General features: G+C 36.1%; 1 long non-coding RNA gene across 1 annotated transcript in view; it reads left to right on the top strand.

The window, feature by feature from the left end:
- LOC118765794 overlaps nt 1-13,779 on the top strand; it is a 130,905-nt gene extending 117,126 nt beyond the window's left edge. The window contains exons 2-3 of the long non-coding RNA XR_005001675.1: nt 10,071-10,196; nt 13,530-13,779. This is a non-coding gene — a long non-coding RNA (uncharacterized LOC118765794). The remainder of the gene's footprint in view (nt 1-10,070; nt 10,197-13,529) is intronic.
- Nucleotides 13,780-14,289: the final 510 nt, after the last annotated feature.

The raw sequence follows: 14,289 nt of genomic DNA, 5'->3' as shown, positions 1-14,289 counted from the left end.
GAACGCCATATTTTATTCTACCTTTGGTACTCGTGTGCGATATTTGTCCACCTTGCTTTGTAGCTATGTGGCGGTTGCATTTATTATCATATATATACGTTTAACTTGTGTGTGTGTATGTATGTATGTATGTATGTATGTATGTATGTATGAATGAGTGAATGAATGAATGCGTGTGCTTGACTGCGCGTGTGTGAGAAAATTACGCCGTTTCTTTCTAAAACATCATTCGCGCGCTCACACATACATACATAAATTTTCTCTATTGGCAAGAAATCTTGAAATAAAACTGAATAATAACGTACATAAGTACGTAAAAGTTTCGTGATATCACATCAATAATATTTGGTTCCTTGGTAGAGGAATTGATCCAGCGAAAAGAAACAAATTATTTTCCACCCAGAACAGCAGAAAAGACCAGGTTTTTAGTAGATGCTCCAACAATTAATGAATCTTTGTCATTTACACCTCCATGTCTCGTATCATATATCAAGGTCAACAACCTGTAGCCTTCATATACTCCAATATCACCACTACCAACACCATCCCCACCACTCTTACCATCACCATCATTTCCACCAACATGGCACAATCTCTACCACAAAGGTACTTGTACAACAGTTGAACCTCAGTTGGATTGAAGCTTGCGATGAGGCTTCCATTTTCTGATAAAACAACTATAATTTAACTTAGGTTCTGAATGTTCCTGGAAAAGCAATAAGCCTTTCCACTCTAACACTATAAAGACTAGAATAAGAAGCAAGCCTTTGCTAATTTGAAAATTCGTCAAAGTATTTCCTATATCCCGTCCTTTGAAATCTAAAAACCAATATTTTCATTCCTTTAATAACACGAATTCTGTATTAGAATCGTGTATCACGTCGGTCTTGGAACCATGCATTCCATAAGTCATTTATCTCTAATACCAACATGGCACAATCACTACCACCACAATAATATTATCATCAAAATCACCATACAACCACCACCACTATCAGCACTATCGCCATTACCAACACAGCCACTGCCATCAACGCCATTACTACAACTACCACCACCAACACCAACGTTACCACTATCACCAACTATTTACAGGATGTCAACGAGGGAGCCACTGTAGTGTCACTCGATCTGCTAGACGCAACAGCTAAATTCCTCTTAGAATACCCCATATGAGATGGTCACGACGAGCGTCCTGTCAGAAAAGAGCTGGGTCTAAAAAACGACCTCGATAAAAGCAAGTGAGGCAACGTGGGAGCGTCCACGTAGTCCCGCCACCTGCTAAAGCTAACCAAATCCTTCAAACTACACTGAATAGACTTAAAGGAAACTATTGACCATTATATACAGAAAGATGGAATGATCATGTTTGGAACGTCTTTGACTATACGATAAACTAAACAACATACAAGAAGAATAACCACTTATGCCGTAAACACTCACACAGGCATACATACACATGCACGGGATCTTTTTGGTTTGAACAGTAGTTTTTTAAAATAATTTCCACGTAACTAAACACTTCGTATACTGGTAGAATGTGTTTATAAAACATTTTTTTCTTTTGGCTTTATTGAGAAAATTCTATAGTTTGTAAGATTGTTGTTTTTTCTTCAATGTCTGCAATTTCAACAAATCAATGACGTCTATTGAGGTAAAAAAAAACATTCTGTGCCGTATGAATATGTCCCTCGTTTAAGAAAGAGACTGGGTTTATTTAAATTTGTGAAGAAAAAAAGATACCCTTCCCCCCACACCTAACCCTAACCCTAACCCTAACCATAACTAACCATAACTAACCATAACCCTAAAACAGATTGAAATGCAATAGATCGATACTAGGGTCATAATTATGGGCGACAATTTCATATGGCACCGCTAGAAAAAACTGCCGTTCAAACCGAAAAGATCCCATGCACGTACACACACGAACACACATACTGACACACACGCACAAACAGGTATCCACCCACCCAACGTACACACACACACACACACACACACACACACAATTCGCATGTATACACACACAAACATAAACCTATACACACATATATACACACACGTGCACGCATACACACACCCATTCACAGTCCTCAATTACAAATCCCTCCACTATCATCTCACCTGTAAAGTCCATATACGTCATGTCAACAACCTACTTAAGTGTTTATCACTATTTCATCTCTTCCCGCCAAACCCCTTTTATAAAAAAAACCCCTCTCCTCCCGCCACACTCTGACTCTATTTATACCTGACCCCTTCCTCCCCGGAGCTATTATTTTCTCAGCTCCTTTATAGCATTCAATGAAAAGGGGTCTTAATGGATTGGACAACAAAGGAAATAGTGATCACCCTACGTCAATACACAATCTGATGACGTCATAGGGAGCTATCGTAAGATAACGAACGATATTAAGGGTTATTTTAAACTTTTTATTTAGATGTTGCTTTTTGGAGTTTTTGTTTTACTTTTTTCTCTTATTGTTTGTTCTTTTATTATCAATTTCGTTGCAGCTGCTCTCGAAATTATTGTTATTTTCCGGTTTCCTACATTCTGCATTCAAATCCTGGGAGATCAAGGTCGATATGATAAAATACCTATTTCTTTATTACCCACAAGGGGCTAAACAGAAGGGACAAACAAGGACGGACATAGGTATTAAGTCGATTACATCGACCCCAGTGCGTAACTGGTACTTATTTTATCGACCCCGAAAGGATGAAAGGCAAAGTCGACCTCAGCGGAATTTGAACTCACAACGTAACGAAAGACGAAATACCTATTTCTTTACTACCCACAAGGGGCTAAACACAGTGGGAACAAACAAGGACAGACATAGGTATTAAGTCGATTACATCGGCCCCAGTGCGGAACTGGTACTTAATTTATCGACCCCGAAAGGATGAAAGGCAAAGTCGACCTCGGCGGAATTTGAACTCACAACGTAACGGCAGACGAAATACCGCTAAGCATTTCGCCCGACGTGCTAACGTTTCTGCCAGCTCAAGCACTGAAGTCGATAGAATCAACTCAGACTCTCCTCTCTAAAATGCTAGCCTCGAGTGTAAATTAGAAACTGTTTTCGTGCATGGCTGAATCGTTAGAGTATCGGACAAACTATCATGTGATATTTATCCTGGTTCATTACGTTCTGAGTTCGAATCTCGCTGAGATCAACCTTACTTTCCATCTAGCAGAGGTCGGCAAAATGAAGTACCAGTAAAGTACTGGAGTCGTGTATTCAATCAACTAACTACCTTTCTCCTAAAATTATAGGCTTTGCGCCCAAATTTTATCAGAATAATCATTATTAATAAAAGTAGTAGTAGTAGTAGTAGTAGTAGCAGTAGTTATTGCTGTTGTTGTTGTAGTAGAAGTAGTAGTAGTAGTAGTAGAAGTAGTCATTTGTTAGTTTTAATCTTATTAAAATTGGTTTTGTAATTACTCATCCGTTGTTGTCCTAGCTGCTATTGCGAGGTGATAGAGGTGATAAGGACTGCAGCAACAGCAGCAGCAGCAGCAGCAGCAGCAGTAGTAGTAGTAGTAGTAGTAGTAGTAGTAGTAGGAGTTGTGCAGTTGTTTATGACATCGTATTAATTTTATAATAATGTCAGTACAATAACAGGAGGTTTTAATGTGTTTTTAATGCTTTACCTTGTAGTAGCACCTGTTGTTGTTGTTGTTGCTGCTGCTGCTGCTGTTGCTGCTGGTGGTGGTGGTGGTGGTGGTGGTGGTGGTCTTGCTTGCAGGTATGGTAGAGTTGTTATCACTGGCCATTGTCAGTGACATTTCTCATTGTCGCCTTGCATTCAGTTATGCGCCATGTTATTTATAAACAGAACATCTTTCTTCATCGTGGGATTTTGTTTTGCTTCTTCTTCTTAATAGCCTTCAACTTACTTATCGAGAAAGGAAAGAAAGAAAGGAAGGAAGGAAGAAAGAAAGGAAGGAAGAAAGAAAGAAAGAAAGAAAGACAGAAAGAAAGAATGAATGAATGAATGAATAGAATGAAAAGGAAGGGAGAAAGAAGAATAGGAAAAATAAAATAGTACAAGAGGACGGGGTTGGAAGAAAAGAAAGAAAGAAAGAGAGAAAGAGAGAAAGAAAGAGTGGAAGAGGTTAATAGAAATATATGAATGGTAGATATTTATTTTGTTAATCCGCTTCACCAAACAATTCTACACATCAACGTAAAATGAGGCATTTATTGAAAATAGAAAATAAACAAACAAAATGAAGGAAAAGGAGGGAACGGGGGGGGGGATAAAATAAGTATATAAAAAAACATAAATAATATCATATAATGAAACACTAATTTTTTCTTTTAAATTCCACTCCATGAGAGTAGCATAATCTTTAATCTCTCATAGATGGAAACTATCAGGTTTGTATGATTTTTGTTCATACAAATCACGACTGTGTACAACGGACAAATTACATCACCTTTCATCGCAAATGAAAAAAAAAAAAAGTACGCCCTTTGAATTTAGCGGAGTTCTGGTTTAGCAGAGACATTGACCGTCTTAGTTTTCTCCACTTAATTCCCCTTGCGAGTTCAAAAACCCCAGTTTCATTTCATCCCACCCCTAAAGTCAATAAAATACATACAAGAATGTATGTATACGTACTAAGTATGGCTCGCAACCACCTGGATTCGAGCTCGGTCCCATTGTGTGGCACCTGAGACATGTGCTTTTTAGTATAGCATCGGGTCGACTAACGCCGACCGCGGCCTTGTGGGTGAATTCGGTAGACGAAAAATGTACGTGTACGTGTGTGTAAGTGCGGGGGTACGTGCGCGCGTGTACTTATTTGCAATTATATCCCGTAACTTAGCGGCTTGACAGATTAAAGACAATAGAATAAGCATGTAACTTTTTTAAAAAGTACCAGAAGAGAGCGACATGACCAACCAAATCTAAGAAAATGGTGGCCGGCATACTTGCAAGTGTATTTGGAGGGTAATTTGGCTGCAATATTTAGCAGGTACAGTAACCGTAAGCAGTTTTCTCTTGATTTGATCTCTGTGACGCTATGCGAGTACAGTATATGACATGGATATTGGGCGATTTTGGATTAGCTACCTCCAAAGGAAATCCGTATTTAGGTTGAATGTTCGAGAAGCGATATTAAAGGACAAAAGTTAAATTGCCCGTACACCGACACAACCCAACGGATTTCGGTCTTCTTGGCAAAAATTTTCAATGGAATTGCCTCGCAAGAACCATGGAGATAAGCATTACATAATCGTAGTTATGTCTTATCTACCACGTGGTACTGGTTTTATGGGAATGGGCTTTTGTGATTTTGACCACCATGTCACTAAGCAAATTAAACATAATCCTATGTCTTATTTCCATAGACAGAAAGACATTGAACATAGATAAGATATACCTACAAAGGTACTTGTACAATATTTGAACTTCAGTTGGAATGAAGCTTCCGATGAGGCTTCCATTTTCTGATACAAAAACTATAATTTAACTTAGGTTCTTGATGTTCCTGGAAAAGCAATAAGCTTTTCCACTCTAACACTATAAAGACTAGAATAAGAAGCAAGCCTTTGCTAATTTGAAAATTCGTCAAAGTATTTCCTATATCTCATCCTTTGAAATCTAAAAAAAACAATCTTTTCATTTCTTTAATAACAAGAATTCTGTATTAGAACCATTTATCATATCGGTCTTGGAACCATGCATTTCATAAGTCATTCATTGAATCGTGTAGAAACAAGAATAAGGACCACAACACGCTGATAGTGTTGTAAATATTCTCTCGCCACTCTTTGAAACAAATCTAGTAATGCTAATATAATCATAAGGAACTAGTTGATCCCCGGACAGGATTCGTTGAATATTTTTGCTTCATTGCATATCATTAATTGATTAATCTCTTAGAACTATAAGAAGCAATTAAAATCGTTTTAAGTTGGAGATATAAAACTACACCATGTATTTTTTTTATTATATTTTCTAAAAGACTAATATTATTTGTTGTGATTATTCGAATAATCTCTAGAAGCAATTCCTTAAACCGTTAATCTTTTCCTTTAAAAAAATGAATAATAAATAAATAAATAATAAATAACAAATGCTTTAAATTTTACTCCAGTTGCCTCCCTTCGTAAGTTTATCTCAAACACCAAGTATTTTTCTAAGATTATTTTACATTTTTCAATTTTTATTTTGTTTCATTCATTTCTTTACTTATTCACAGGCATTTAAAGAGCACATACTTGCAATTCTATAATTTTTAAAATCATCACCTTTGGCACTTACTTGAAACAGGGTCTTTACTCAAGATGAATATCTCACATTATTTTAATTTCTCATAATCCCCGCAAAAATTACATAATCTTCATCTATCAATAGATTTAAAGTTGTTACATTGTTCGTAGATTAGTTCTCATAGAAATTGCAGTATAAATATTTATGCTATGACTAATCTTGCAACTATTACAAGAAAAAATAATTTATTCACCACGTCTGTTTGTGTACGTATATGTAAACACACACACACACAAACACACACACGCACATACACACACACACACACATACACACACCACACACACACATATATATAAATTTATATACATACATACATATATATATGTTTATATACATATATATGTTCGTTTGCATGTGTACATATATATGCATCCACGCGCGTTTGTGTATGCATGTGTGTTTGTGTGTGAGTATGAGTGTACGTATGTGCGTGAAATATTCACTACATAAGGATACAAATGAAGTATTTACATAAATACGTAAGCACACACACACACACACACACACACACACACACACAAATATAAACATGCGCACTCACACATACACAGCACTTACATATTTTTTTCACGAATTCCCACTTACAAAAGTAACATCACATATTAAAACAACAGAAAGAACCAACGAAGAATTCGCAAAGTTGTCGATCAATCCGCTAGAAACAACAGGCAAGCTGTTTAAGGCGGAAACATGGCAGAAAAGCTAGCAGGCCGGGCGAAATGCTTGACAGTATTTCGTCTGTCCTTACGTTCTGAGTTCAAATTACACCGAGGTCGACTTTGCCTTTCATCCTTTCGGGGTCGATAAATTGAGTACCAGTTACGCACTGGGGTCGATGTAATCGACTTAATCCCTTTGTCTGTCCTTGTTTGTCCCCTGTATGTTTAGCCCCTTGTGGGCAATAAAGGAATAAGAAAGAAATAAGAAACAGCAGGCTTGCTTCCCTAAAATTAAATCCTATTACTTTTAACACTTACACATATATACAGACTCAGAGGCACATACATACATACATACATACATACATACATACATACATACATAAATACATACATACATACATGCATACATACATGCATGCATACATGCATGCATACATGCATACATACATGCATACATACATACATACATACATACATGCATACATACGTACATACGTACATACGTACATACGTACGTATGTATGTATGTACGTATGTATGTATGCATACGTATGTATATTTATATATTGAACAAGTTAGTCGTCTCTGAGAAAGAGAATAAACAGGACAGTCACGGTTGGAATTGGTTATATATACAGCTCTTCTTGATCAGAACTGACCTCAAGCTAAGAAATAACAACCATAACAATAGCAACAATAACAGACAAAGAATAAGAAAAAATGTATTCAGATCAGAAAGAAATACGCAATGAGAAAAAAACAGTTTTATTTATGTTTACAAGATGAATGCAGTCACGATATTTGTTTATGACATAACTTTAAAATATTATTTTCCCAGGTACGAGTCCTTGAAGACGATTGGAGACAACAGCATGACGAAATAGTATAACACTTCGACGCTGTTTGTTAATTCTTTTTAATGTTTTATTAACAGTTCTAAATTCAAATCCAACACGAAGTTAACCTTACTTTTTGATATCTTTTTGGTGTCTCGAAAGACTAAGCATGACGAACGTAATTAATGTAGATTCCGTCTGTAATAACCAGAGCCGATTTTAAGCCAATTAGACACAAATAGTCAAATTAGGCTCCATGCCAAGAGAGGGCCCTGTGCACGATACAGCGGGGAAAGGTATGATGAAGTTTTAATATATCATTGTGGCTAATGGTGAAACCACAGACCTCAAACTTCACCGCACCGGCCCTGGTAATAACCTATCACGTTCTAAAGACAGTTACCATGTCTTGTGAGCAAAAGAAATTTTCAGAAACCGATGTAAGTAATCGATTCATTTTATATATATATATATATATCACGTGATCACGTGACCGACCAGACTATCAGATGTTGCTACACATCGCTGGTCACAATGCGCTTTGCATTGATTTAGCCTTCAAATGACACCACTCCGCTGGCTAAGCGAGCAGGCCAATAGAAGAAAGAGTGAGAGAAAGTTGCGGCGAAAGAGTACAGCAGGGATCGCCCCCCCCCCTGCCGGAGCCTCGTGGAGCTATAGGTATTTTCGCTCAATAAACACTCACAACGCCCGATCTGGGAATCGAAACCGCGAATCCGCTGCCCTAACCACTGGGCCATTGCGCCTCCATATATATATATATATATATATATATATATATATATATATATAACGGGAAGCTTTATGAAAATAGACAAAAGACGAAGGCAGGTGGAAAACAAACAAATAATTGTATTAGTATGGCGCTCAGAAAATATAAATAAAACAAGTCTTTAACGTTTCGAGCCTACGCTCTTCAACAGAAAGATACACAGAGAAAAAAAACACAGAAAGAAGGGGAGAAAAAAATGCGTGCAGTAACTAACGAATCAACATGGCGATCTGATTTCGGCCAGAAGTCAAAGATCAAACATGAGACGCGAGAGCGAAATTAGGGGAGATAATAGGGTTGAATGACCTACTCCAACATAAGGGTGTGTGTGTATGAGAGAGTATTAGTGCGTATGAGAGGTCTGGACGTGTGTATGTATAGGGTTGGTGTATGTATTAGTATGTATTAGTGTGTATTAGTATGTGTTAGTTGGTGTATGTATTAGTATGGCACATCATATATGATGTGATGTGTAAAGTCGTGTGGTGTAGCGTGGAGAGAGGAGAAGAGGGGGAGGGGGAAGGGGAGGGGGAGAAGGAAGGGGAGGAGGAAAGAGGAAAGAGGGAGAGGGGAGAGGGGGAGATAGAAGGGGAGTGAGGGAGCAGAGGGAAGGGGAAGAGGGAAGGAGGGAGGGAGAAAGTGGGAAGAAGGGAAGGGGAGTAGGGGTGACAGGATGAAGGACTGAAGAGAAGTAGGGGTCGGGGGGAGTAGGTGAGGAGGGGGGAGGGGGGGTTAGATGAGGAGGGGGGAGAGTTGAGACCAAATGGCGTATAAGAGCGAAGAGAGAAGATTAATTCCTGTTCACGGCGCAAACGGGAATCCGGATGGCCTCTGTGTAAGGACAAACCGAACACAGACAGGTGTTGCAAGATATATATATATATATATATAGATAGATAGATAGATAGATAGATAGATAGATAGATAGATAGATAGATAGATAGATAGATAGATAGATAGATAGATAGATAGATAGATAGATAGATAAAACTTACTTAGAAATGGATGCATGCGTTCCATCATATAATAACAAAATAATAAATAAAACATATGCATATAGCTGAAACTAGATAGAATAAAAAAATAAAAAATATACATACATATATGTACGTACCTACATCTATATGTATATATACATGCATATATGGGTACAGGACACCAAAAGGTGAATACTTCTTTGACAAACCAAGAACAAAGATGGAACCTCATATCGTGACGAAAAGACTAACAAACCAAATGATCGATGGATTGGTGGATTAATTCGTTGAGCAGACGGTCATTCAACGAAAAGATTTTTTTGTGATTAGATAGTTGGCTTATAACACTAATGAAATAATGAAATTGAACCAGTGTTAAGGTTTCATTGAAAAAATTGCCTTCACAAGATACAACACACGCACACACGAAAACACCTACATATATCTGCTTAAATCTCTCAGTTGTAATATTTTCCATTTATTCACTATCAATTACTTTTTATTGCAGGAATCATTACGTTGGTATTAATTACTTTAGTACTGATACATCGAGAGTTATGGAAACAGACTGCAGTTCTTTCTTTGGCAATAACAGCAGCTTGACTTTTAATTTCCATTCGAACTCACGTTTCAAGTAAGTATGTAGGGACTCTATTGCTTATTGCGTTATTATCTTTAATGTAGTAGTTCTGATTAATTGATAATACGGTAATTAGATAAGAATTAATTGCGACATATATAGTTAATAAGTTAATAGACCTTTTTTCTATTTTATGCAAAACCTGTCTAAAGACGTTGATCGCTTCTTGTTACAAGCATTGAACTGTACCAATGGTTAAGGTGCTTAACCATTCGTGCCTGCCTTCATCTAACCATAAATTTACATCTAAGAGCAGCAAAGGCTAAAGTGTAACTGGTGAATAGTTTAATTAGTAATAATATATGTGACATATTTTGCTGTAGTGTGTTCAAATCTTGATCTAGGTATAGATTGGTGCATGTTGTGTTTCGACATATTTATAGTGTATCGATACAAAAATGTTATTGATATCTTCACAATTAATTAGCCCTTTTTCATGCTAATAGAGCCACCACTTATCACCTCCATATCTATTATATAAAATCCGTTCTGTCTGTCTGTGTGTGTGTGTCTTCTAGGATCTCGGGCATCCTCCATCCGATTGCGCTCAAATTTGATATGTAGATACCGATGGTATCAGGGCGTGTATAAGTCTTGAAAAAATTACAAAAATCGATCCTAGGTGATAATGCGATCGATAAAGCCCTGGGAACGTGCATTTGTACGCGCAAGTACATCAGCTGTTGCGATGTACTTACTGGTACTTTAAACTTTTCGGTTGCATATTTGTGTGGATAAAATCGTTTTTCTTTGGAATAGAAAAAAGTCTATCTTTATTTCTTCTTTTGCTGGTGTCTCAAATTTAGGTTAAATCAGTGTTTCTCAAAGGGGAGGCCTATGGGACGGTCAGACAAGTTGTTTTGAGAAAATTTGGTTTAAATATTTAACAACTCAGCACCGTCCATTGGATGTGGGGCGTTTTGCTCGTATTATATAATTTGACAATTTACACTAGTCTGATTTCACATATTTTGAAGACAAATTATTCCAGCGTTTCGAAAAACAAACCATTTTATTCTATCCATCAGTTATCATCAGTGTTCGACTTCTGCGATGGATATATTAAAACATTACAAGTGAAACAGGGCTACAACCATCTTAGTAATTATATTTTCAACTACAAAATAACAACTGTTCTTAAAATATTGATAATTCTGACATAAGATAAGAAATTTGATTGAGGCGCAGTAGACTGAATTAACCTAGAGGAATGAAGCTAAATTCCACCAAGAGTATTCTGGATCATTCTTACGTTTTGCTATATTCAATCAAGTAGTTATATATTTGGGCTTGTACAGTGTATTTCTTTTAATTTATAACAAAGCACAGTAAACGGACTTTGTAATGTCAATGAACCAATTGACTAAATGTTGCTAGGTTTACATAATCGGGAGCGGGGTATACAAATCTCCTTCGTCCATCGCTCTTTGACATCTGATAAAAGACCGAAATTGAATCCAGATTTTAAAGTTTATACAACGAATAAATGAACCATATTAATTAATCATTTTTACTAAAGGCACAAGGCCAGAAATTTGCGGGCATGGGACTAGTGTTTCACCTGTACTTAATTAATCGTCCTCGAAGGGATGAAAGACAAAGTCGACCTCAGCAGAATTTGAACTCAGAGCTAACGATTCTGTCAGCTTGCTGCCTTAGACCCATACTAATTAATAAATAAAACACATAAATACTCCATAGATATTAATTAAGTGCCAGGTCCTGCCAAAAATGTTCAAAGTCGTCTTCTTTAGTTCATCAGCAAACAATAACTTCAATCTGCTCACAAAGAACTGAACGAGGAACTACGTAGCACCGATTGATCGATGAACCGCCTGTTAATCTCAGAGTGATTGGTTTGTTATTCTAACTAGCGCAGCACAATAAACATATTCAACAGACAGTGATAACAAAAGATACACCCACACACTTACTCACACACACACACACCACACACACGCACGCTCTTACACTCACACGCACGCAATATCTCTCTTTCTCTCTCTCTCACACACACACACAAGAGGACAAAAGAATAGAAAATTATCTCAAAACCATGAAGTAGTGTATTTAGACGGACCTTTTATTGACATTATCTCCAACAAATATCAGGTTGTCTTTTCTGAGCATTTTCAATCATAATCGATTTGTGTGTGTGTGTGTGTGTGTGTGTATGTGTGAGTACGGATCACACACATACAAATATACACGTATATGTATGCATATATATACATACACACGTGTGTGTGTGCACGCGCGAAGGCGTATACATATGATGGATCCTCTGTCGTTTTCCTTGACGCATATAAAGTTATTTTCTAAATTGAAATGCCTAGTAATTAAATCAACTTATAACCGGTTGAGTATTCCGTAACCATCAGTGCCCCCAGCGTAATTTCCAGGGCCGAATTAGTGTGACAAGGCGAGACATTTGAATTACAGATACAATCCTTCCGACAGGCTTCTCCCAACTTGCCGTCCAACTTATATATATATATTATATATATATATATATATATATATATATATACAGCAATAAGAAATGGAGGGGATTAAGAGGTGGTATTCATCAACTTTTAGACATTATAATATGTCTATTTATTTATTTAAAAACAACAATTATAACAATATACATACATGTATTGCATGTTATGCTTTACATATATAATATATAAAATATAAAAATACTAGTAATTATTAAAATATATAACGTAGAGCATAGGAAGTAGAATAGTATCTTACAGCTGTTTCAGTCAAGAGGTCATAGTACCCCACTTTACTTCCATCCCTTCAGTGAACTGAAATATTTCTTTGCTCTACGTTATATATTTTAACAATTACTGGTATTTTTATATTTTATATATTATATATGTAAAGCATAATATGTTATACATGTATGAATATTGTTATAATTGTTTTTTTAAATAAATAAATAAACATAATATAATGTCTAAAAGTTGATGAATACCACCTCTTGGTCCCCTCCATTTTCTTATTGCTGTATAAAATTAAGGGTAAAACAACTTTTTACCCTCACCCATTTATTACATTCAGTAGTGTAATTACCATGCAATGAAAAAACACTTACGTATTAATAATTGGGTATTCTACCAGCAGTATATTGGATAGATGTTATCTCTTAGTTAGTTGGATTCACAACCTCTAACCCTCTTGGAATTATATACATATATTATTATTATTATTATCATTATTATTATTATTATTATCATTATTATTATTATTATTATTATTATTATTATTATTATTATTATTATTATTATTATTATTATTATTATTATATTATTAATATGTATTGTCTTTGCACAGCTTCTATCGCTGGAGATGTACTACGGTGCCAGTTGTTCACAGCCAGTGAACTAAGGTAACACCCTTTGTTTTTTGGGCACCATTCGGAGTATTCAAGCGGTTCCAAGCAGTGTTGTTTTCTGCAAGTGCTCTACCCTTACTGCAACCCTTGTTTGTTCCATGTACTTCCCAAGATTTTTACTCACTGTTCCCAGGGCTCCGACAATTATTGGTACTACAACCACTTTTTTCCTCGACCACAACTACTCAACCTCCCAAGCTAACCTATTATTATTATTATTATTATTATTATTATTATTATTATTATTATTATTATTATTATCATTATTATTATATGCTTGGCTTTTGCTTTGTATTTGTACAAGTTGACTCCAGGTCTCACCCAGGAGACCTTAGGAGACAAGTTAGAAGTTCAAGTTACTGTTATGACTAGTGTGGCGTATATTTGGTTTTGCACTAAGCATTGTTCTAGAGAATGTCTGTCAAAACATAAATAAATTAGAAGTTTGTTTTAAAAGTAATTTGCTTATAAGATAATAGTCTGATGTTAAGATGACAGGAAAATGTGTTTGTTGCTATGTACGTTAAAAAGTATTATGACACTGTTTACGGATTAAAATATTTTGAGGATTACATAGACAATATTTTACGTAGGATATGGACAGATCCCATGAGCAGTATTTTTTGAATTTCTTCTATTTTTGGGATTTCCTAGTATCTGTGTTATGTAGCAATTAGCTCCTTTTGTTAACATTCCTTG

The sequence above is a fragment of the Octopus sinensis genome, linkage group LG13 (assembly GCF_006345805.1).
Source record: "Octopus sinensis linkage group LG13, ASM634580v1, whole genome shotgun sequence".
Classification (NCBI taxonomy): Eukaryota; Metazoa; Mollusca; class Cephalopoda; order Octopoda; family Octopodidae; genus Octopus; species Octopus sinensis.
The sequence above is the reverse complement of the archived record's forward strand: the minus strand, read 5'-3'. Positions and strand labels throughout refer to the sequence as shown.